Here is a 24934-nt window from a genome sequence, read left to right as displayed (position 1 = left end):
CCTTTGTATTAATCCTTCTTTCTCCCTCATATCATCTTTTCTCTTAAAATGTAAATTCGTTATATCTTATTCAAACTTGCTTATTTTCAAGCCTAAGCTAAGTTGTTTCAGGATTCATTTTTCTATTGTGAAAATACAAAAACATGATGCCAAAAAATTTGAAAATGTATGTTTAATGGACCAATTTATGGAGCATCAATAAGATAAATGGTTGACCTTGCATAAGAAATGGCCGAAATCCCACAAGAGAGAGTGTAGGCACAAAGACACTGGGATGCTTTCCCTCTAGTTTCTGGAACAAAGCAAGGATATCCATTTTGTCAACTTCTATAAACACTGTATTAAAGGTCTTAGATAGCAGAAGATTTTTTTGAAAGAAATTAATATACCAGAGGCATACAGATCAGAAAGGAAAAGTAAAAGTGTTTTCATTTGTAGGAGACATGATCCTATATGTAGAAAATCCTAAGGGGAAAAAATGACTAGAACTAATAAATGAGTTCACAAACTCACAGAATACAAGTTGGATATTCAAGTGCTATTTATCTCTACATACTAGCAGCAATCTGAAAGAAAATTAGAAAACAGTTTTATACACAATGCATCAGAAAGAGTAAACTACTTTGCAATGAATTTAACAAAAGAAGCATAAGTCTTATATACTGAAAACAACAAAACGTTAAGAAAATTTAAGATCTAAATAAGTGGAGAGATGTTTTATGTTCATTGATTGGAAGGCTCAATATTGTCACAATGGCAATTACCACCAAATTGATCTATAAATTCAATACAATCTTTATCAAAATCTCAGCAGGCTAATTTATAGAAATTGAAAAGTTTATTCCAAAATTTATATAGAAAAACAAAGGAACGAGCTACCTAAGACACATTGAAAGAAAAAGGGGGGGGGGGACACATTTGGTGGATTATAGTATTTGTTTTCAATTTACTTTAAAGTAATGAAGACAGAGGACAGTCAGAGCACTGATAAGCATATAGGTAAATGGACCAGAATTGGGAATTCTTTTTTTTTTTTTGATTTTATTTATTAATTCATGAAGACACATAGAGAGAGGCAGAGACACAGGCAGAGAGAAGCAGGCTCCATTCAGGGAGCCGGATATGGGACTCAATCCCGGGACTCCAGGATCATTCCCTGGACCAAAGGGAGGTGCTCAACCACTGAGCCACCCATGCATCCCAGAGAGTTGGGAGTTCTTAAAAAGATCCTCACTTTAAGGTAAATTATTTTCGACAAAGATGTCAGTACAATTTAATAAGGGAAGTGTATTTTTTTTTAATAAATGGTGCTGGGACAGTTGGATGTACACTTGCAAGAGAAAAAAAAGAGGAGGAAAAGGAAGGAAAAAGACCCCTATGCATACCATATACAAAACTTAATTCAGAAAGGATCATAAAGCCAGAAATTTTTATTTCTAGGACTCTATCCAAGAAAAATTTTTCTAAGTCCACAAAGACATGTATGCAGATTCACAGCAATATTAATCACTCATAAGAGACCAAGCAGGAAACCATCTAAAAACCTCTAGTAATGATTTAGAGAAAAATAAAAGGGAGTATACTTCACAAAATGGAATAATATTCAATAATTCCAAGAAATACTGATCAATGCTACAACATGGATGCGTCTCAAAAATATTATTCTAAGTGAAAGAGCCGAAAATATACAAAAGAACATGTATTATAGGTTTCTTTTTGAATGAAATGCTTAGAAAAGGCAAATTTACAGAAATAAATACCGAGGAGTAGCTTTGTAAGGCTGAGAATGGGAGTGATTAACTGTAAACAGAGAGGGGGCGCCATTCAGGATGATGGAAGTGTAAAGAGGAAACAACCACTTGGATTTGCCTCAGATGAAAGTGTTTCCTGGGATGTGGTACTTTCAGTGTTAATTTACTGTAATCAGGAGGTTGTACACTTGCAACAACTGACTTCAGTGATATGAAAATTAATAAACAGCACAATAAAACTTAAACAGATTGATAAAAAATAAACTTCTAAAATAGTATCTTGATTATTAAATATAACAATTTGTAGTTTTTCAATATCACCTTAAGTCTCAAACAGGAGAAAATTTTTCTCAATTTGCTCAAATAATAAAAAAAATAATTTTGCATTGTAATCATTCTTCAAGCTTTCAAATCCTAGAATACAAGATGCTGCAATGTGTGAGTGTGTGTTTTGTGTGTTTTTTTTTTAATTTCTGTATAAGGGAAAAGAGAAATTAATTAAGTAGCTGCAGGAAAAATCAAGAGATCCTTCAATTGCTATTGACATTATGATTTTTTCTCTTCCAATTCATTTATCATCTAAGGTCAATAAATTCTTTCCCCAAACAAGCATTTATTTGAAGTAGATAAAAACTCTTCTTTCCAACTTAATTTCTCCCATGCTACATCTCTCTCCCTTTCCCCCTCCCTGAAATTCCATCAGTTCTACGATCAACTTGCATGCGAAATTTTTACTCGACATGATATTCTGACAAAAGACTCATTAATGGGCTAGCTTAACTCATTAGGAAAAAAAAAAGTCTCTGAGAAGATGAGTGAATGTGTGTTTCTCCTATTTCATACCACAAGCTGTATGGGAAAGCACAGGGTGAGGTCAGGGTTGGGTCCTCTCCAGAGTTCTAGAAAACTCACTGCAATCAGTGGAGCCCTACAGAATTGGTAGTCAGGAACCAAAGTTATTTTACATCTCTTGCCTAATTTATAGTTAACTATGCCTGTTTTTTTTCCCCTTTCTTACCTTAACATTAATTTATTATTATTATGTCTTGGTTCTTTTTGACATTCAATATTTTCTCTTTCTTTGACCAGATAAATATCTTAGCAGCACCCCCAACAACAGTTGTTCTTCTCATGATATACATGTCCAAAAACCTGAGATGTTATATTTAATTTTTTTTATTAAGCAGAACATTAGTTTTTATTCTCTGAAATGGAATAGTACACCTATTAATTTAATTAAACTGCACATACTGAGATAAATCAGTGAGGTGAAATTTAATATTACGAAACATATTATGCAAATGTCTAAACATTCAAGTGACTTCAAAACACATTCTCCTAAAATCAGCAATCAATTTGATAGTAGCAAAAGTACTTTAAAAGCTCTCATTTTAATAAGGATGATATGGTATCCTGAAGGCACTAGTGGCGATTTTATTCATTATTTTATTAGATGTATCAAAAGACATATATTTACCTCCAGTTTTACCAGAGTCATTTTATAGGTGTTTTCACTATTAGGAGGAATTCATGATAAAATATCTGTGGCCTTGTCAAAACAAAAAGGAAGAAACATTCTAATTTATCAAGTGATATGTATCTCATGTAATCTAGATATTTTCATGGTGTACTGCTTTTGTCTGGTGGAGATCTGAAGCCACACAAATAACTAATAGATGAAATGGTGCTGTAAATAACACACCTATAAATATCCAAGGGAAGAAAGGAGAACCTGAAGAGCAGAATGGAATTCAATTATTTTTCTGTTGTTAAGAGTAGCCTGTCATCAGCAATATCACAAAGGAGTCAAGACTCCAAATCAACCGAACACAAATGACTGACAAAAATATCCATAATGCAAAACAAACTTCTAGACAGTTTTATGAAGTACCTAAGGTGTCTATTTGTGTCTTCAGCTTTTATCTTCTGCGCACTATATGCTGGAACACAGATCCCACTGATATATTTCCAAGTTAACCAACAAACCACAGATAACCCAGGGTTTACTTCTTTTCTAAATATGAGATAAAGAGAAAATTAAGTAAACCAAAGAGTCCTATGCACTTAGGTAGCAAATAACTATAGAGTTGCAAATGCAGCAGGTCAATATAAGGAAAGTCCAATTAAATAAGGGCAATTTTTACTTTAAGATTTTATGTATTTCATTTGACAGAACATGTGTGCATGTGTGCACAAGAAGGGGGAGTGGGAGAGGGAGAAGCAGACTCCAGGGAGCCCGATGCAGGGCTCGATCCCTGCATGACCTGAGCCAAAGGCAACGCCAACACCTAACTGACTGAGCCACCCAGGTGCCCCCCAAAGGCAACTTTTAGACAAAAAGATTTTCTTGAACGTGCTATAATTCCTCAGGAACTGCTGGACACTGGATGCTTTTCTTTGAGGTTTGGAACCCTGCAAAGACCTCTCATAAGCAAGAAATTAAGTTTCTGGCTACTGGAGTGCAACAATCTGGGTCACATTCCCTGAGAAATTTCTGCACACATTTTATCACTGTAGTTGCTAAACAGACAAGTTTCTTCTCCAAACTTTCCTACAATTCTATTCAGCAACTTCATTTTGCTCTTCCATTCTAATCCAGTCATTTTCCTCATCCAAACTTACTCCAAAGGAAATTATTCCCTAGTTAATATTTTCTGAAGTAAATCTAGTTGTGCCTATGTTGGGCTCTATCACATTTTCTCATGCAACTTGTTAGGAGGACTAAAGAGGGTTCATTCAGAGGAAGGAAATCTGTAAAGTCTAGAGAGAAAGGTCTTTACAAAGGCATAATGACCGAGCTCCGAAGAAATGAGGAATCCTAGGCTCCAACTCTGACTTTCTCAATCAAGACCTTCACTTTAATAAGTTCCTAAGGATTCTAATGTGTAGTAAACACTGAGCAGTCTAGGCAAAAAATATACAGATGTAAAGTCAACTGGATCTTCTAGAAAGCTTTTGAGGCAAAATGCATACATAGTACTATAAAATATCCTTTAGGTGAATACAGAAACATATTAACTTGAAAGTTGATTAACACTATTATGTGAAAATGAAAACAAATATTTATTGAGATAATTGTAGTGAGTATATTTTAACTAATAAATATAGTATTGTTAAATAAGTATAAATAATTTCTTATCTAATCAAATGACCAATAAGCCACAGGGCATCATGTATGTATGTATGTATGTGTGTGTGTGTGTGTGTGTGTATATATATTTTTATATATATATATATATATATATATATATATATTTATATAAATAAACGTACCCAGAATGTACACATAACAAGTCAATTACATAGATACTTTTGTAACTATTTCAAAACACATTACAGGTATCATATCATCATACCTTTAAATACTTGTGTGTTTTAAGAATGATGATATTCTTTACATTACATTACAACCCTAGTGTAATAACCAAAATCAGAAAATTTAACATTGATACAATGCTATTATCTAATCCTCAGTCCACATAAAATTTTCATAGATGTTGCAAAAAAATGTGTATTATAACTATTTTCTCCCTGGATTATGCATTCAATGTAGTTATCCTATTTCTTTAGTCTGCTTTATCTAGAATGGTTTCTTATTTATTTTTTATAGTTAATGACCTTACTATTTTTTTAAAGTAAAAACTAACCATTTTATTAAGTGTCCCTCGATTTGGACATGAGTGCTATTTCCTCTTACTGAGACTGAGATTGTGTATTTGGCAGGAAAACAGAGAGGTAATGTGCATCCTTGTCAGCAGGTTTTATCAGGAGACAGGTAGGACAGACAGGTTAGTTTGTCCAAAGATTGGTGGTTCCCCAATCTATTCACCATAAATTTACTGTTTCCCTCTTTGTAATTGATACGTAATTGGTAGGAGATATTTTATAATTGTATATACGATCTCTTCATCATTAAATATTCAACCACAATTACAGCATCAAGATTTTTCTTGCTTGACATAATTATTGTATTGACGGATGCCACTTGATGAATGTTATATATTTGACAAGATGTAGCTTTGTTCCAGGAAATATTATTATTGCCTTTTATTTCTATATTGCTTTTCTTTCCCAGGTGAGAAGAATACTAGTGGACTGATTTGGCCACCAGAACACCATCATCATTATATGTCAACACATGAGACTTTTAACATGTGATGGCTGATTTTCACTTTTCAACCTCTCTACCACCTAATTATTCTTTAACTTTGAGTAAGGAACTCACTCATGCTTCAGTTTCTTCATCTCAAACTGGAAATTACATTAACTCTGCAGAGTTTATGTGATAAAATAGTATATGTAAAATATTTAGCATTAAAACTGGGGGAATAAAAAGAATCTGGGAAGATTTTTTTTTTTTTGCTTAACAGAAAAAGAGCTAATTTTCTTTACATTTAAAGAGTTCTTACAAATCACTAAGAAAAAAGTGAAAAGGACAAATTATACCAATTGACACTTTACAGTAAAAGAAATACGCATGACTGAGCAACAGGTGAAAAGAGTGCATGAATTTAGCCACACTTAAGGTGATATGCATCAAGATAACAGATTATATTTCACCGATTAGACTGGCAAACTTTTTAAGTTCCATATTACATACTGTCAGTGAGGATACGAGGAAAATGGCACTCTTAAAATCTGTTTGTAGGAGTCAATTTGCCAAAAGCTGTTAAATCGCAAATTTGAATAGTCTTTGATTTAGCAGCACTACTGCAGGGATTTGTCCTGGAGAGACAGCTGCATGTCAGCAGAAGTCAGGGCACTTGACAGCTCAAATGCTCAGTACACAATGTTTATTGTAGCCAAAGGCCCAAAACTATATAAACACCCATCAATGGGGGAAATGTTTAGATAAATTATGGCACATGCAAATGATGGAGTACGATGTAGCCATCAAAAAAGAGGAAATAAGGATCACTAGGCCTATCGCACCCCTCAAGGCTTTGGTGTAGACTCTGAAAGGCAACTTCAGCACTACCGGTCATATTCGTAAATGTTTATATAAATGTCCCCAGAGGGGTGAGCCCAGTAAACTATACCATGTTAGCCACTCAGAAAGAAGGAACCCTAAGGCGCACTGAGTAAAAAGCAATTGACTATATATATACATATATATATGTATATATATATATATAGTTATATTAAACTGTAATGAATTTTACACACACACACACACACACACACACACGAAAGGTCTGAAAGGATGTATGACAAATTGATCTCTCTCTAGACCACTCAGGAGACAGTGGATTGGGCTTGGGGGAAGGGCAACAAAAGTAAACCTAGTCTTCTCCATCATGTTTCATTTTCTGGGAGGGGAAAAGAAATAAAAGACTTTTTCCATTACTGATTTTGCAATTCAAAATTAATTTTCCAAAAATTATACTCAGAAAAAAAAAACAAAAGATCTTTAAGTTATTTTGTTGTGTGCATGCCCGAATGCTTTGCAAATACTCTCAGTTGTAGAGAGACAAGATGGAATGAAAGGGCAAAGTGACAGGCTCTGAACAAATAAATGTGGGTATAGACTCACTGCTGCCTGGAAGGACTCAGGAGACCATCGAAGAGGGGGATGGGATTAAGGTGCTGCTATTAGAGGTTTATGCAAGGTGAAGGATGTGTTAAATAACCTTATTGTATTCATTTCACTATATATATATATATATATCGAATCGTCACTCCGTTCCCCTTAAAAACTTACACAACATTTTATTTCAATTGTATCTCTGTAAAGCTGGGGAAAAACAACTAATTAAGCATTAGCATAATACCTCCCAGGGTAGAAAGCTTAATGAATAATATTAATGCATATCAGAGAAGATTCACCAATGGCTCTTAACATAGGAAGGCAATTGCGAGAACCAGATTCTGTAGGATAATTAGAGCATATGCTTACGTCAAATAAGTGTGTGTCTATGAGCAAAGAGGATGCATTTTGGCCATCCTAATAGCAAAACCAAACACATTTTACGGAAATCATGTACACAGGGAAAGCACGCAACACTACTTAGTGAGGTCAGCACATAATAGCTTAATGACGTTAAGTCAACTTACCTATCCTGCCTAGGGGTCGGTTGTCTCATGGTAAAGGATGTGTGTAAAGTGATTAGCATGAATTTGCCATGTTGTCCCTGCACAACACATGCTATTGCTACTGATATTTGTAATGCATTTAAAGATTCTTCTCATAGGGGACTTGGGTGGCTCAGTCAGTTAAGCATTTGATTCTTGGTTTTAGTTCAGGTCATGAAATCAGAGCCTTGGGATCAGTCCCATGTCAGGCTCCAGGCTCAGCACAAAGTTGGCTTGATATTCTTTCCCGTACCCCCGCTTACACACTCTCTCTCAAATAAATAGAATCTTTAAAAAATATATTTTCCATAAATGCAGGCTCCTTACCAATAAAATTTAAGAAAAGATGCTTTTTTTGTGTTTTATTCTCAAGGGTGATTTTTATCTCTTCTTGAGGTTGGCACTTTTTTCCATTAAAATATACATAATTTCATAGTCGAAAGTAAACAGTGTTTTAGGCCTATGCTTGTGCTGCCAACTTCTGCTTTTTGGTAACATGTTTACTCCTATTTTTTGCAGATTGTCTTCAAAGATGACATTTTCTTTAGCCTACAAAGCTACCAACGTTTTTGTATGTATCTAGAATCACTTCTGATGTTTTTCTTTAACTCAAACTGCATGTTGTTATCAATAATGATATTAAGCCTACAAATGACAGCTTCTTGCATTGATATAAAGCTTGCTATCAATCAGTAAAAGACTTTTCTATATTTGCAGCAATTCTGGGACATAATCAAGTCTTTTAATAGCTGTTTCCCTCTTTCATGTAGCACAGAGACAAGGTTATTGCTGACATGGAATTGAAAACTGATGAAGCAAATGCAAAGCTTAAAATTAATGGAAATATTTCCAACCATTTCCTGGGGACAAAGTCTAAACCCTACCAAGAAAATTACACACTGCCATTTTAAAACTAAGCAGCCACTTCGCAAAGCAACTTGTAATAAATAAGTAAATAATAACAAAGAAATCAGGTCATTTAAAAGCAAAGATTTATGTTCCTCTAGGAAATTAGATACCTTGCTTTACATTCTTACCATGCACTGAAAAAATCTGATGATTTTGCACTTGAAATTTATGGCATGTCAAACCATTAGATAAACCCAACATAAAATAATTTATTAATATTATTACTTGGCGTTTCCTATGAATTGTTATCATGACTCAGTTTGGTCTCAGCACAGCAAAAACATGCAAGATATCCAAGTATGTTATGATCATTTGTTATTGAACTAGAATTGCCATGTCCTCTTCAGTAAACTTTTTCTGGGATATCTGAGTTCATTTTGATCAGGGATCTATAGATATGAGAACGAAAGATTTCTGTCTAAACTCAGCTTGCCATAAACCTCTCTGACCAAGTCATCAAGTGCTCACATACAACACGTACCTGTTGTTTTCTAATATGGTAACTTTTTTTTTCTTCATATCAGCTATTACTAATTATTGCATTTTCTTTTCTATTAACTTATGTGCTGACTGTAATTCTCATTAACACGTAAATTCTAAGATGTAAAAATCATGTATCCTAGATTCACCAAGGTTTTCTACCACCTAGTATGGTGTCCTGGCACTTGCTAAAATCAAATCAGATTTTTTTTTGAAAAAAAAAATTTTATAGACTAATTCTTGTATACCATGCAGAGGTAGCTTCAGGGCCTTAGCACATAGGTCTAATCCATTACTTAGGTCATATATTGCTCTGCTTTTAAATAACCATGAATTCTGGACAGGAAAAGAAAAAAGGAAAAAAGTGCTTGAGAAGTACATGGTGTTGCATTTTCATTGTCACACCTGTCGTCACTCCTGTTGCTGGACAAAAAGGATACAGCTTAAGATTAAACGTTCAGCATAATTGTAAGGCCTAGCATATCCATATCCATGACTGAATCACCTGTGACTTCTCGGCTACACCTCCACTATTTTAAATCTTGACAGTATTCAAGTCAGTTAAAATCATTTCGGTGATTCATTAAAGCGTTCCTTTGTTCATTTAATCATTGATTCATTCATTCTTGACTGAATCAACGTTGAGAGAGGAGCCTCCTCATCATTCAGCATGCATCCTTCTCTGGTTAATACCTAGTCTGTTATTATACTTTCTAGTGCTCCCGAATGCTTGTACCAAGAGCTATCCGCACACAAACGTGTGAATTACTTTTAATCCATCTCCCTTCCATTTGTTTCAAAGGTCCTTGTACTCCACTAGGGTCCTTCATTTTATCTATTTATTTTTCATGCCTCTGCTCCTTTCCTTCACCTTATGATTAGGGAGAGAAATGGACTATTCATCATTGCTTAAAATAGAACTTCCCCAGCCATCTGCTTCTGGTAGTTGTGACTCAACCATGTATTTCACAGAGCAAGAGTTGCCCGGCTCTATTGCTAGCCTGCCCCTTCAAGAAGTTGAGCTGCCTGAGGTCACAGTGCCTCCCTGCAGCTTTGTGCTAATAGACTTAAGTTGGAGCAGTAAATCAAAGGCTTACATTCAGGCTGTATTTTAGCATCTGTTTTTTAAAAGGAGGTGGCTGATTAATAAGTTATTTCCTATACTTCAAAATATATGTTAGAAATTCAATTATTGGTACTCAATATTTCACATGTGTTTAGGCATCGGAGTCTTGATAGAACATAGGAAAATGAACTATTATTGGAAAAATGTAGCTTGATACACAAAGAAAAGCATGATCTGTTACTGTTTGTAAAGCAAAGTTATAAACAGAGGAGAGAGCTGGTACCTCAAAAAAGGAGAAATGGATTGAAGTTTGTAACCGCAGAGGATGGGAACACTATAATTTAGGTTAAAATAACAGATCTCAATATAAACTCATGACCTTTTAAAAACTCATTATCTGTCTCTAAAGAGGGCTGGCACCTCCTAGCATTGCCCTTCCTGCCACCAGTGCACATCCCAGACTCTTGAGGTATCCAAATCCAGGCCTCTAATACCATCTCCATATTTTAATCACCGAAGTCAACAAACTTGGCATGCAGCAACATTAAAATGTGCTATTAAAAATACATGTATGTCACTTTTTAAAATTAAATAAAAACTTTAGAACTCATGGAATCATTTATAAGTTAGAGCAAAAGCCAGAGAAAACCATTAGGTATGAAGACATGAATAAAAAAAAATATCAGGCCATAAAAATCAAAGGTGTAATAAAATTCAAGCCAAAGTACTAGTCTTTTAGAAAATTAAATGATTGTAAAAATTCACCACTGAATTTCCCCCAAATTCTGTAAATTATAACTTTATAGAATTGATGCATGATTTTTGACAGTCCAACGACCAAAAAATATGAGTCAGATGATGGAGGGCATCTGCTTAAATCCTACGCCTTAATGCTATGCTTATTCTCTCAGGTAATAAAATCTTAGAGGTGAACTTTTTTTCTAATTTCTCTTTTTTTTATCTATATAAGATGATGGTTGTTAGCTCAACTTATTGTGGTAACCATTCACCATATTTGTAAGTCACAGGCTGTACAGCTTCAACTAAAACAGTGCGGTATGCCAACTGTACCTCAAACTGGAAAGAAATCCCAGTTTTGAAACAGATGTCCAAAATAAGGAGTATTTTCTCACAATCCAGAGCCTCACAGATCTGAGCCCTTGCCCACAGAATACTTAATATCCAGTTGAGTTGGCACCCCTCATCCCCAAGACCCATTGCTCAACGTTGTTGACATGTTGATCAACTTTTAGTGAGATTTATAGTTTCTCAGAGTCTAGTTCTTCACTTGGTAAAATCATCCACAAGCATGACATACTTTCCATACTCCAGCACTTTCTTCAGTTCCTTCCCAACTTAGACCCAACCCTCCTAACATACACATACACACACGCAAACTCAGTGAAATGGGATGAAGTCCAGGATGACTAGTGGTAGTGGTGGTTCTAAAAGTATTTTAGAAACTTCCTGCAGAACATAATAGGTTTATTATATGGCTTGCATGTCAAGTAAAAAAGCTAACAATTATGCCATGTTATCTCCTAATGTTCAATTATTTCTCTAACATTTTATTAAAAAATTAATATACAGTGTGACAAAATTAAGCACTTTATCCTGAAGTGAACGAAAGGTAAAGTATTCCATCACTCACTTAGAAATAGCAATTAGGGTATGATTTATCCAAGTCAAATTTGAGTTTCAGATAAAGCATTTTTAATAAAAGAATATACCCAAATATTGTGTGAAATATACTAAAATCATTGTTTAACTGAAATTTAAATTTGACTGGTTGTCCTGTATTTTTACCTAGCAACTCTCAATTAATGGGAAGATGGAAGTGAAAGTGACATGACTCTATTATACAAGACTATTACACTTTTTAAAAAAGATTTATTTATTTATTCATGAGAGACAGACACAGAGAGAGAGATAGAGACAGGCAGAGAGAGAAGCAGGCTCTTCACTGGGAGCCCGATGTGGGACTTGATCCAGGATCCCTGGGATCACGCCCTGAGCTGAAGGAAGACACCCAACCCCTGGGCCACCCTGGCATCCCAAGACTATTGCATGTATACTGAAAAATACAGGAAACCTCATCTATACATTCAAAAAGGCATTTTCCTAAGCAGAAACAGGAGCTGTATACACTTGTATAAAGACATTTGAAAGCTAGATGCTCGACTCCTAAAGCATTTAAAATGACTTGGGAAAACATTCCTGCGGGATTATGATCACTACAAGATCTGTGTATGGTGAAGATTCATTAAGACAGAAAAATAATCCATTTTGTTGGTTTTTGTGGCAATTATAACGTATTTGGGTTACTAATACAAATAAAAAGGTGGAGGTAAGGATACATAAGGGTATATTTAAAAACATATAGCAAAGAAAAGGGCCATCATTTCTTGTGGTATATGATGATCATCATAGTGCCTTTCTTAGCATCAAGAGGTTATAAAAACACTCTCAAAAACGTGAGTAGCATTCTACATACTGAATATACCTTTTGCAATAACTCTTACTAAAAAGAAAAAAAACAATTAGCTATCCAAAATATTTACCACCACCATGACCATCACCTGTAGAGCTAGTATCACTGGACATTTTTTGAGGTCATATATGCTCAAAACTCATACTGTTCAGTACTCTGCATCCCACATCACTTTGCTCATTTCATAATGTCAATAAGTAGTCAACTTATTAAATTCAAATTAATTATACTAAATCCCAACCAAATCATACCAGGGAATGTTATTCACAAGAGAAAAGAGTAGTTGGCACAATCTTAAGAGATAAGCAGAAGAACCAAACCATAGATCACAGATGTTACTGTATATTCTTGGAATCCAGTAAACTACCAAATGAAAAAGCATGCATGTTCTCATCATGTGTTTATAATGCATTTTTTAAGAAATAGAAAATGGCAAAGAAAGACCCATGATACTAATGGTCTATGTTTTCATGATGTAACTTAAAAAGTGTAAAAATTGAGAATTAGCAGGGGCCATTGAACACACTCCTTACAAATGAATTCCTCTGATAGTACAAAATTAGTTATACGTGTTATCTACAATTAAAGATAGATCTTTACCACCTTCCAGATGGGGAGAAAAATTGTACTTTTATTGTTGTATTTTAAAGGTCTTATTTATTTGAGAGAGTGTGTGCACACAAGTGCAGGCAGAGAAAGGGGGAAAGAATCTCAAGTAGAATGCATTGACAGTGGAGCCCAAAGTGGGGTCTAATCTCAAGACTCTGAGAACATGACCTGAGCTGAAATCAAGAGGAAGACACAGGCCACATAGAGTTCTAAAAATTGTTTCTTAAAACCAGATATTTCATTTAAAATATAGCCTTTCTTTTTTTTCATAAGTTTCTTTTTTGTATCTTTTTATTACTGATTAAAATAATAAAATATACTGCTAGAATATTAGACAAATTAGAAAACTATTTTTCACTTGTCTTATTTATGGCAATAACAATGGGTTGTTTTCACAATAGTGATTATTGTAATTGTCCACATTTATGAGTGGAGAAGGTCTCTTCAAAGACTTATCAGCATAACTGTGCACGTAAAGTATTATGTCTGGAATTTTGATATGCCTATAATTCAAATTCATTGTATTTTCTTTTAATAAAAAGTACTATTTAAGACTCTACTGTGCTCAACCAAGTAAGGACTTTACCTGACAAGACAAACTTTTTAATGCAAAGTCCAGAACCTTCATGAGAACCTTTGGGAGAGAAAAACAAAACAAAACAAAAAAAAACACCAAATCTTCAGAACACATGTTTTTTTTCTAGTACGAGCAAAGATATCAAAAGGCAATGACCGTAGTGTAAATCTTGACTGCAATCACTTAACTGTGTGAATGAATGTGAACAAGGTTGGGACTTTGGTAAGCCACCAGGCATGGCTGAAATATAAGAACAATGACAACTTGTTAAATGACAACTCATACTTAATCATTAAAAATTGAGATGGTTTAGTTAGCTTTTCACACATCTGGGCAAAGATGAAAAACATTAAGCTGCACAAGTGATGGCAGCAGTTCTATAGCAAACTACGACTGATGAGACAGGCTCATGTCCCTCAGGAGTACCGGGGCAGTAAAAGGTAGTAGTGCTCTATTGCTGTTGTATCAAATTGCAACAAACTTAGAGGCTAAAGCAATGGGAATTTATTATCTTACAGTTCTGCAGGTCAAAAATCCGATGTGGGTCTCATGGAGCAATATCAAGTTCTTGGCAGGGCTGTGTCCCTTTCTAGAGATCCTAGAGGAGGATCCACTTCCTGTTCATTTGGGCCATTTATAGAATCTAGTCCCTTGAAGTTATAGGACTGGGATCCTCCTTTCCTTGCTAGTTACTAGTTGAGGGACTTCCCAGCTTTAAGAAACTGCCCGTGTTTTTTAGCTGATGATTCCCTTTTACATTTTCAAAGCTCATAATGGCAGATCAAGTCTCTCATGCTTGAAAATTCTCTTCCTTTTCCCCTCTCATCTCTGTAACGTATCCATCAGGAAAGATGCTCTCTGCTTTAAGGATTTAAGTGATTTAACTGGGACCACCTATATAATCCAAGATTATCTCCTCCATCTCCAGGTCAGTACCCTAATCACATCTGCAAAGTCCTTTTTGCCATGTAAGGTAATATTCACAAGTTCCTGGGTTTAGAACATAGACACCTTGTGGGGGGAGGGCATTACTCTACCTCCCTCAACTAATAAACATTTTGAGAGGATGTCTTATAATTTATATAAAGGTGTATAAAATAAGCAGCAGTCATTTTCACAGAGTTAGCAAGTATAATATGTGTGTCCTATGGTAGATTTCAGGACCTTATGAAACGAGCTGAATAGGTGTGGGGATTAAGGAGGGTACTTGTCATGAGCACTGGGTGTTGTATGTAGGTGTCAAATCACTGAATTCAACACCTGAGGCTAATATTACACTGTGTTAGCTGGAATTTAAATAAAAACTTGAGGGGAAAAAAGAAATATCAACAAATTTGGCACATACAGTGATACCTATGGTGTTGATTAAAAGGACAAAAATATGTTACTACTCAGTACTATTTTTTGAGATTTCTGAGTAGGACAAATTGTTAAAGGTGGCCTTAATAAAATCTTCTAAAAGCAACTGTATAAAATGTCTCCTGTAGTCACCTTCAGGAATACTCACAGTAGCATTTGGAAAAGTCTGTTGAACTTAGCTGAGTTTATTACTTAGCTAAGAATCATTTCTTAGGAGCTAGGTTTTCTTTAGCATGTTCACCACATGCTCATTGGGTTTTTTTCCTGGTAACACTTGGACTGACACCTAATCATTGTTATACAGAAGTTTCAAAGACAAGATCTTTCTCAACTAAGTTGTAAATTTAGGGAGCATGAACTGCGCCATATATATATTTTGTATCCCTCCTTGAGTCTTGCATGGAGTCTCCCATTTGCAACCCTAAGTAAGGATTACCATGTGCTATGCAATAAATATGTTTATTTTACTTCATCTAGTACTGAGACACGTGTATCCATTCAATTTTTGTTATATGTTATCCAGCCTATGGGACAGTGGGAGGCTCTTTAGAAATTTTTCTGAAGACACAAATCTACATGTCCGTGGCACACATGATCACCCACAGTTATCTGAATTTGAAATTTGAGAACATGAGGCTCAATTACACGTACACACATGCTTGGTAAATATAATTACCACACCTAAAGTTAACCACGTTGGCATCTAGTAGAGAATAAGTGTGCAATTCAAGTAACACATGAGTATCACTATTTATGTATTTCACCTGAAGAGCCAGGTATAAGTGTGAACAGATTTGATTATTTAATCATCGTCTTACTGTGGAAAGTTGGCTCAAAGTTTGACATCCCTTGGAAAGATAGCTTTAATGTATACTATTTTGTTTATATTTGTGGCCTTCTTCACTTCCTGGAATGGATTTGCTAAATGTCTTGTTCAAAAAAATAAAATATAAAATTTCTTCTTGTTTAAAGAGGTAACAAAACTAAAAAGCCATGAAGGTTATTCACACTTGCCAAGCTGATAAATTGGACCAAAGGGAAAATAGATCCTAAGTATAAGAATCAATTGATGTTTTCTACTAAGACATTTGCCATAATTATAATGTCATCCTTGATAGATTGACTCTTTTCATTTTCATCTATAACCTATCTAGAGTTTTCCCAAAGGAAAACAAAACTGTTCATTGAATTGTGCATTTTGTTTAGAAAATTAGTTCCATCACAGATTTATTTGCACATTATATACATGTAAATTTGTTAAAGAATATATTGTGACAATGATACTTGTATATTCACTAGTTTTTATAATATTTTAAATATCTTATAATGTTTGTTCATATTTGCCTACTATTGTTTCATAAATCAGAGTAAGCTATTTTCTTTCAATAGTTAATATAAAGTATCACATAATTAACATTTGTGATGACAATTAAGCACTTTTAGTACCATCAAAAATTACATTTGTTAATATCACCACCAAATGTCATAAGTGCTGAGGTTTATATAATCTTTACCATCACACATGGTTTTAAAAAAAAAAGCCCATTAAGAATGTTTTGTTGAAGCTGTAAATATGATTTCCAAGGAGAATAAAGTGAGCCTGTTACTAAAAGAGAAAATAACTGACAGTATTATAGTCAAAAATCAAATTTTTATTTTTCAGGGGAAAGCTGGAATTGGGAAAACTTGAACCTGTTACCCAGAGCTTGAGTTTCCTAATGCTTAAGGACTTTTCTGATGAGATTTGGTAGTAATGAAAATAATCTTGACCTTGTGAACTTCTTGGAAGAGTGTTAGGTCCCACAGGTGGCCATGGGCCATCTATTGAGGACTGCTGTATTACAGAGGCTGATTTTAAATGTTTGTGTATATATTTGTGTATTTATGTTTATTTAGTTTTGTGACCTACAAATAAAGAGATCTTTTTTTTTCTAATGTTCAAGAACTATTTACTAAAATTGTTTCTACATTGGTATGTAAAGAAAGTCTCAGCGGCGCCTGGGTGGCTCAGTCAGTCAGGCTCAAGGTCTTGAGATCGAACTCTGCCCTCTGGCTCTGTGCTCAAGGTGCAGTCTACTTGAGATTCTCTTTCTCCCTGCCTCCCTGCCCCTGCCTCCATCCTTCCACCTATGTGGCCTCATGCATTTTCTCTCTTTAAAATAAAATCTATAAAATCTCCATAAACACCCAAAGAAAAACATAATACAAGAGTAAACACATTGGGAAAAAAATCTTAATTGCATCCTAGTCAAATAAAATCAACCTCAAATAATCCAAAACATTGAAAATGTTTTAAAAGTGCTAAATGACACACAAATTAACTCCATCTAAATTGAACGGAGACTGGGACATCTGGGTACCTCAGTAGCTGAGCATCTGCCTTTGGCTCAGGTCATGATCCTGGGGTCCTGGGATTGAGCTCTGCATAGAGCTCCCCACAGGGAGACAGCTTCTCCCTCTGCCTGTGTCTCTGCCCCTCTGTGTCACTCATGAATAAAATCTTTTAAAAAATAATAAATTGAATGGAGACGACTTAGACATTAATGACTATTTGTAAGTATATACATGTGCTTACCTTAATACAGTGTTTAATATGTATTTAATACATGATTTCTTATGGTGTCTTTATACTTCATTATATACATATACTAACTTTATATATACTACTTTATATATACTTTATATCTTTATATATACTACTTCAGAAAGGTATACTCTGAATGAAACGTATAGCTTTTAACTATTTTAATCAATAAATAGGAACTAATGCACTGAACATTCAGTTTAAACCCTAAACAAGATAAAAGCCAAGACAAGTACCATTTTTAATAGTAATCAAACTAGTAGTGTTTATATAGATGGAAAGAATGTCAAATACTGGTAAGCTTAACAACACAATTTATGTCTGAAAGCAGATCAGGAAAGGACTTAACATGGGTTTTTAGTCCATGCAGTAGATAAATTAGCAAATGTCCAGAGATGAGTAGAAGGTAGCATAATTTTTGCATTAGGGAAGTGAAGTGCAGTGTTATCAGTAACCTAGAGTTATTAACAGACATCAGAAGGTAGAGATGTCCGATCTCTAACACACAGATGAATTCTCCCCTAAATATCTCTCCATATTCACTAGCATTTTCATTGGACAGCCCGGACAGAAATAGCAATTGAATCTTGAGCTTTTTTAACACCTATAGCCATTTGGCATAGTGAGAGTAATCAAAATCCCATTAAGAACCAATTGACAACCTACAGAATGGGAGAAGATATTTGCAAATGACATATCAGATAAAGGGCCAGATTCCAAGATCTATAAAGAACTTATTAAACTCAACACCAAAGAAACAAACAATCCAATCATGAAATGGGCAAAACACATGAAGAGAAATCTCACAGAGGAAGACATAGACATGGCCAACATGCACATGAGAAAATGCTCCGCATCACTTGCCATCAGGGAAATACAAATCAAAACCACAATGAGATCCCACCTCACACCAGTGAGAATGGGGAAAATTAACAAGGCAGGAAACCACAAATGTTGGAGAGGATGCGGAGAAAAGGGGACCCTCTTACACTGTTGGTGGGAATGTGAACTGGTGCAGCCACTCTGGAAAATTGTGTGGAGGTTCCTCAAAGAGTTAAAAATAGACCTGCCCTACAACCCAGCAATTGCACTGTTGGGGATTTACCCCAAAGATACAGATGCAATGAAACGCAGGGACACCTGCACCCCGATGTTTCTAGCAGCAATGGCCACGATAACCAAGCTGTGGAAGGAGCCTCGGTGTCCATCGAAAGATGAGTGGATAAAGAAGATGTGGTTTATGTATACAATGGAATATTACTCAGCCATTAGAAATGACCAATACCCACCATTTGCTTCAACGTGGATGGAACTGGAGGGTATGATGCTGAGTGAAGTAAGTCAGTCGGAGAAGGACAAACATTATATGTTCTCATTCATTTGGGGAATATAAATAATAGTGAAAGCGAATATAAGGGAAGGGAGAAGAAATGTGTGGGAAATATCAGAAAGGGAGACAGAACGTAAAGACTGCTAACTCTGGGAAATGAACTAAGGGTGGTAGAAGGGGAGGAGGGCGGGGGGTGGGAGTGAATGGGTGATGGGCACTGGGGGTCATTCTGTATGTTGGTAAATTGAACACCAATAAAAAATAAATTTAAAAAAAAAGTCAAGAAGTAGATAAAAAAAAAAAAAGAACCAATTGACTTGGTGCAAGTTGGGTGGGGGGGCAGGAATCAACAAAGAAACCAAAATTCTGATCAACTCAGAACATGGTTTAATTCATTTCTGAGCTAGAAATCTACATCTGTTTACTGGAGACTCAACCCAAGAATATTTTTAGAGATTTAGGTCTGAGGACCAAATACATACTTAGAAGCTAAGGTCAGCTTGCTTTATTTTCACCTCATTCTGTGTTTTCAAAATGGAATAAACAGGTCAAGGACAGGCAACAGAGGAGAGTATAGTCAATACATGACTAGTCAATAATACTATACATGAGCTTAGAGCTATATACACAAAATACAGAAAGAGGACAAAATTTATAAGATATGAAGAATTGAGTATAAGACTAAGTTTCAGGTATTAGACCATGGATGATGGTAACTACAATTTACTTCTAAACAGTTCATGTTAGATAGTATTATGTTTTGGCTAACAAGCTAGGCTAGTCATTGATCATGACTTATGATTCATTCTTCAGGGATAGTCAAATATTTTTCAACAGAAAGAGCTGTCCTAGAGGCTACTACAGATGCTTCAGCATCTTCTCTCTCTTTCAGTGAGTGGCTGGTTTGGTATTTGAATAATAAATCTTAGAAATGTGTTTTCATTGATGAAAGTAAATCCTTGAATTAGACCAGTAGTTGTCTGAATAAAAGGACACTCATTGTTACAAATCAATAGTATATATTTTTACCCTGTAAAAACACTGATATATTTTGCAAGAGCATTTGTCTGGGATAAATTAGAAATACAAACAGAATGCTCTCTTACCACAAATATGTTGAAAAACACCTGCCTACAAGGACCTTTTCACTGGAAGGAGGAGTCAGATCATCTTAAATGCTAGAGAATCAAAACTTCTAGGATAGACAATGGATCATATGAACTACTTTGTACTTGCTTGATAATATTTCTCTATGTGTTGGTCTGGAAATAACTTTTACTGTAACCTGACAGTAGGGTTGTTGGGACCCTCCCCTAGTTTAAATAGTTGTGACCAATTGGCTTAAATCAGTCAATATCTGAAAATTTTCACTATGGAGCTTCAAAAGAGATTAAGATGAGAGAAATGGCTTTGAGGATCATTATTGTAGAAGGAAATGGTTGAAGCCTAATGTACAGTGAGATTAGGCACAGCAAGTGGTTGGACTCAGAACTTGCAAACCGCTGGGGTGAAAACACAGCATAAAAACAAACCTTGGTTCAACCATCTGATGGTAAGTTATGAAGGATCATTTTATTATATTCAATTATTATGTGACCAAATCATATTTATTTTTCTTTATAACCCTATTCTAAATATGTGGACTTTTTTTTTTTGAGTCACCAAAAAAACTAATCACATGATATCATAATTATCAGTTTACTTTAAAATACTAAAAAAAAAAAAAAAAAAGTTTGAGTATCTCAGGGCAGAATCACATTTTGCTTGTGTTGCACCGTTTTTTCAATATTGAATTTAATATCTCACTAATTATATAATAAAATGAAGCAGATATGTTTGTGACTATGTATACATATGAGCATGTGTATATATGCATATATATGCATATCTTTATATATCATAGTTGTGTTAATTATGCCAATTCTGGTCTTTTAAAAAACTCCTAAAACTTTCCCCCAAGGTTTGTTGAGATAAAATTGACACATAACATTGTGTAAGTTCATGATGTACAACATGATGATTTCACGTATGTATCGTGAAAAATTTAACACAATAAAGTTAGTTGACACATCTATCACCTCACATAATATTTTATGTGGTGATAACATTTAAGATTATCTTTCAAGAATATAATACAGTATTATTAAAGGTAATCACCATGCTGTACATTATATGCCCAGAACTTAACCATCTTATAACTTCAAGTTCGTATTCTTTGACCAACAAGTCCCCATTTCCCTCAGTCCCCAGACAACCATGATTCTAGTCTCTGTTTCTGAGTTTTGTTTTTAGATTTCACATATAAGATCATAGAGTATCTGTCTTTCTCTGACTTATTTAACATGATGGCCTTAACGTCCATCCATATTGTCACAAATGGCAGATTTCCCTTTTTATGGCTGAATAATATTCCACCGTGTGTATATACCTCATTTTCTTTATCCATATATCTGTCAATGGATACGTAGTCATTTCCATGCCTTGGTTATTGAGAAAAAATGCTGCAATGAACACAGAGTGCAGATGATATCTCTTAGAGATTGTGATTTCATTTCCTTCAGGTAATACGCAGGAGTGGGATTGATGAATGATATGACAGTTCTATTTTTTTTTTTTTTTTTTTTTTTTTTTTTTTTACTGTTTTGGAGAACCTCTACTGTTTTCCATAGTGGCTATACCATGCACATTACCATCAACAGTACACAGGGGTTCCCTTTTCTCCACATCCTTGCCAAAATTTAAAAGTTAAAAAATACAATTGAAGAAACCACAAGAAAACATTGGAGAAGTCTCATACCGCCCAATAGTTTTCAGAGTCTTGCCTCCATCCCACGGGAAGCACTACATCTTCAGTCCACAAACCAACAAGATCTGAGTGAGATACATTGATCTCAATAAAAAAATAAGTGTCATCCTCAGAAAAGTATTTTATACCCTTCTAATTAGGTAGGCAAAACAAGTGTGCATGACCAGTTTCAATAACAGAAACTAAGACTACAAACAAGAACCAAATATGATCCATCAGTCTTCTATTTTCTATTTAAAAGATGCTGACAGCTGCTCCTTGGTGTATAGATTGATCCCTGGTGTATTCTGTACCTTAACCGAGAAATACCCCAATCACTAGTTAGAATATTCTATTCAGATTTGGTCATGGTTTGCACCATGTTTTCACTCCATTCTTTAGAGATAAGCAGAATTGTAAAAGATTCAGATGAAATTAACCTCATGTGTGTGTATGTGTGTGTGTATGTATATATGTGGAGAGAAACTGAGAGATGGCCAGAGAGAGGGAAAGGGAGACAGACAGAAAAAAGCCATGATGGGATCCCATATAATTCAAAACAATCAAGTCTCCAAAGGAACCTCACTTAGCAAACCCAATATACTTCCTTAAAAGCTGAAGTTCCATGGTTTTAACCATAGTTTAGAAACAAACAATAGATGCTGTCTTTTCTCTGACCTTCCATGGAAGCTGAACAATCTTCCCTTTAATGTAAAACAAAACAAAACAAACCTATCTTGCCCAAGGTAAATTTTTTTTTAAAAAGCTAATTTTATATTAAAAAGCAAGGGATGGCCAACAGGACTAGGCTTTTAAGCTAAGATGGGACAAATAGTGACTTCTAAATTTAGTGCAGCAATAGATTCAGTAACAAAAATGGCTTCCCAACTAGCCTCTGCAGCTTATAAATGTTTCCCACTCGTACGTCCCTGAAGCTCTTGCCATTTTCCAACTGTGAAACAAAGTGCAAATCACCTACTCTCTCGTGCTTCACTTTATCTTTGTATAATGGAGACAGAAATAGTGTCTTTCTCACTGGGTTTTATGTAAATTTTTTCCTAAAATATTTAAAACATTGTGCCCAACACAAAATATGTGCTTAAGAGCATTAGATAAAATCGTTATTGTTAGTAGCAGTATGCTATGTAAAGCTATTGAGCGTTCTCAAACATTTTATTATTTCCTAATAATAATTTAATGATCAGGAGTTATTTATGTTTTTGTCCATTTCTGTATCCCACATCTTCACAATTCTCTGTCCATGTTGCATGAGATTGATTGTTCATTTAATTAGCATAGGTTTTAGCATTAATTGGTTTAGGTATGTTCTTTTTTATAGCCTCAGGGGGATTAGATCTAGTATCTAGTGTCTTAGTTTGTAAAAAGTGGGTCAAATTTTTTCCTAAGGTTTAAGTTTTACTAGTTTGCACCCCATATCCCCTGAAAAAAAAAATTCATGACTTCAAAAATTTTAAAATAAATTATAAATTTCATTATTTTAACATAATCATTTCCAAAATAGAAGAGGCACAGCAATAACCTTGGCATTTTACATATTCTTTCCACGCACTGACAAATATTTTCAGTATGGCCCAATGTATTTTTAACTCCCTTCATACTTATACCACATCAGATACTTACAGTAAGTTCTGAATATATTAAAGACCCCAAATAAATAATGAGCCTGCTTTTACTATCTTATTCTAGAGGAAACCAAATAGTGAAGAGACAGGAACTCAATATTTATGGTTTTCAAATAAGACAAAGTAAGAAATATTTTCTGTTAACAATCACAAAAGGACCTATAAATTCAGAAACTTGAAGACATAAGGTACAGTCTGAGACCTGAGATCTTAGCATAGCCTGCATTTTCCTGTTAAGAAAAATGACTCATGTCCTGAAATAGTTAACATACCTTCAACTCCAATCAGTGAGAGAATTTACCTACACAACCAGACTCACCACTGCACTTTAAATTCTGTGGAACAAAAGTTTTCTAAATTCTGAGGCTTTGGGTTCTGGAATCCTGTTATGTGTGGTTTCCAGCTGTGCCACACTGGACCTGCTTTTCACAGTAAGATGCCACGCACAGCAGGAGAACTAGACAAAAAGGGTTTTAATAATCAGTAATGGCCACAATTCAAAGATGTCAGGTTCCCTAAATGTTGGAAACAATCATTGTTTCCATTGAGATTTCTGTTTATTCTCAGCTTTTTAAAAATACTTGTTAGAGGACAACTGAGCTATTAATGACTAATTTCCAGTGATCAGAAGGCTCAAAGCATTCAAAAGGATCCTGGAGCCCCTAAACACTCTACATGCAACTCTGAATATGTATTACCTGAGAGAGTGTAAGAGGTGATAGGCATTCACATATCTTTAATTGCAGGTTATACTACACATACACTTTTCTATTCCTCACAAATACGGAAGAATCTATGAAAAAGATAGAAAAGAAAAACAGCTAGTTTTTCTCTATCAGTAAAATATGTTAGAAAATCAGTTTTTAATTTAATGAATTTTATGCTATGGTTAATAAATTCAAACACTGCAGAAATTATAGAACTACCGCTACCATGAAACCTACTGTTATTTGCTTTTCAAAATATATTGCTGAAATGAAAAAGAAAATCAGTGTACATATGTCTGTTATATGTATATAAATGTGTCTCTATCATTATCCATATACGTATTAGTATTAAAGGAATTTCATCAACACTTACAAAACTTAAAAAAAAAAAAAGAAGTTACTTTTCCATGCTAAATTCTGAAATACTAATGTGAAAAATGGAAGTTTTAAGGATTTTTGGTTGTCAGGTAAGGGAATAAAAGAAAACCAAGATCCAAGTACTGAAAACGCATGTAACATTTCATTTCTTTAAAGGAGTGACAGGAAGATGACCTAGTTTTATTTAATTCTG

At 34.7% G+C, this 24934-nt stretch overlaps 1 long non-coding RNA gene across 2 annotated transcripts in view; it reads right to left on the bottom strand.

Annotated features, from left to right (window-relative positions):
- Nucleotides 1-24009, bottom strand: part of LOC144292679 (uncharacterized) — a 107337-nt gene extending 83328 nt beyond the window's left edge. The window contains exon 1 of one of the 2 annotated variants that reach the window (XR_013360033.1): nt 23929-24009. This is a non-coding gene — a long non-coding RNA (uncharacterized LOC144292679). The remainder of the gene's footprint in view (nt 1-23928) is intronic. The other variant, XR_013360036.1, reaches the window with a different exon arrangement.
- Between the last annotated feature and the right edge of the window lie 925 nt (nt 24010-24934).

This window comes from Canis aureus, chromosome 2, assembly GCF_053574225.1.
Source record: "Canis aureus isolate CA01 chromosome 2, VMU_Caureus_v.1.0, whole genome shotgun sequence".
In the NCBI taxonomy this organism is placed as follows: Eukaryota; Metazoa; Chordata; class Mammalia; order Carnivora; family Canidae; genus Canis; species Canis aureus.
This window is presented reverse-complemented; position numbering and strand designations above follow the sequence as displayed.